Below are 2,440 nucleotides of genomic sequence, written 5' to 3'. Positions count from 1 at the left end.
ACATTTCTAGTGCATTATTTTAAAATGGCATTCTTTAGTCCGACATTGATATCTAATTATACATTGTCAATCAAATAAATACACTTAATTCCTATCTTTTGATTCCAATAGTCACATTTTAATGGGAACATACAAAAAACAAATAAGTTATGTGTAAACTAACATAGTCATATGTCTTAATACATTTAAGTTTAAAGCATAATGAAGTTATTGACAGACAAAAAATATGTACCATGTTTTATATAGAAAGGAAGCTTATGATATATTTGGATCTGAGTATGGTGATACATATGTGTGACTATAACAACTGATAGGAAAAGTTTATTTTTTATTTTTAGGATTCAAATATCAAACTATTTGCCAAAGGATTATAGAACATCAAGCCCATCATATATACTTACCTTGGTGAAGGGCTGAAAAAACAGAGAGGTAAAATAGGTTTATCGAATATGTTTACTTAAAAATTGACTTCTAGATGTCTTGGCCATTCTATACAACATGGAGCAATGATTTCTGGCTCTAGTTTTTGTGCCTTCCTACATCTACACTTCCTCCTTTCCAATCCATTTTATGTCCAACTGCAAGGTGACTTCCTGGGGTGTAGCTCTCGTCCTTTCTCTGTTTGAGATATCTCATGGGCTCCTCTTTGTCACTGGGAGGACAAACTCTTCACACTCACATTCAGATCTGCCATTCCAACAACATTGCCCAGGCTCCCTATGTTGCAGCTAAAAATAACCGACTTGTGAGCCTGGATCGGTGATGTTTCTACCTCCAAGCCTTGAGCCAGCTTAAATACTCTGTTCCTGACTCACCCAGGTGACAGTAATTGCCCCTTGTCAGAGCTGCCATGGCTCTCAGCCCTCATCTCTACTGATTTATGACTCTGAGTAATTTTTCTTTTTGCTATGGTAATTTTTAGAGTCTCCCACCTTCCCCTAAAGGCAATATGTGTTTCACTCAACTTGCAGCTGTGAACAGGTATAACATTTTTGCTCCCTCTCTGCTGGCTGTTCTTCCCCCTGTACCCCCCTGTCTTATTACCTCTTCTTAGAAGAAAGGAGGAGAGTCCTCACCAGGAAGGGAGAAGGGAAGGGAAACTCACCACTTTAAACCACTGGAGGACTGGTGGAAAGCAGGGTAAGTGGCAGAAGTAGGGGAAGCAGACAAAGGGAAAGGTGTACTGTGGTCCTTTTCCCACCTACTCTGGTTGAGGTGAAACTCCTGAATGGTGGGTGTAGACCGTTGCCACACTCTTCACTCTGACAACCCCAACATGGGGCAGCATCATCAGAGTAAAACTGTCAAGGCGATGTGGTTGGACAGAGTGACTGCCTGGATACAGTTCTCCAGTGTCCCCTGGACTCCTAAGTCATGTGGAAAGTATCCAGAACTTCTCCATGGTCCCACAGAAGATTCTTGAGTCAGGCTGGGAGTGCTGTCTGGAGACATAGAATGATGACATTGTGACACACAGAGAGTCAGTTGTTGGGTTGAACAGTATTATGAACAATGAGAATTTTATTGTGATTTGAAGGTAGTGCTTATGTGGTTTTGCTGAAGAGGCATATGTGAAAACAAAAATACTTCAGGAAGTGGGCAGGTATTGGCCATGCCCCCTCTCCAAGATGGTCCTCAGAAGGTATCAAAGGAACACCCCTGTTTACCACAAAACACCTACGCAGAGCCCACTGGAAGCATTTCAGAACAACTGTCTTTACTGTACAGGACCAGGATGGGCAATGGAACCTGAACAGACCTACAAGGAAGTCATGGTTCTACATATCCTCCAGTTCACAGCAAAAGAAGGTAAACACAAAATGCCTGCATCTTTCATCTACCTCCAGATTTAAAAAGGACAATTTAAATTCGGTATCCCACTAAAGAATTCATTTCTTCTCTCTCAAAAAGAGAAAACAAACATTTGATTAGAATATCATGTTTATATTACTGAACGTCTTAACTATAAAAAAGACACAACTGTGCTTAGGGATTTATTTTTCTTCCCTCCAGAAGCTCAAAACATACCACTGTGTAAGGATTTTGAATTAATCCTATTATAAGTAAGTACACTACATCTACTTTCCTAACATTTCTCTTTGTCACTTTCTAATATTCTATTAAATTGGTATTTATTAGGGTTGTAGAAAGATAAACTGGGGAAAGCACAGCAAATAAAGAAATTTTACAGTAACTACATTATCTGGAAAGATACTTTCAAACTGTGTAATAAATCTTAATTACATAAAAAATGGAGAGTACATATTACTATTGCTTCACTAAAAACTAATCATTTGTTTAGTCTCATTCTATTGAATGGTTTAAATACTCTATTCCTCATTTCATAATTGTAGGAAATGAATCCCAACTTTTAACTTGCCCTTGAGAATGTGAAGTCATTTGAGTGGATAGAATATATTCCCTTTACTTGTCCACAGCA

This window comes from Eumetopias jubatus, unplaced genomic scaffold, assembly GCF_037043125.1.
Source record: "Eumetopias jubatus isolate StellerSeaLion01/CBP00866 unplaced genomic scaffold, mEumJub1_p1.0 scaffold_6, whole genome shotgun sequence".
NCBI lineage: Eukaryota > Metazoa > Chordata > Mammalia > Carnivora > Otariidae > Eumetopias > Eumetopias jubatus.
Note: the sequence above shows the minus strand (reverse complement) of the source record.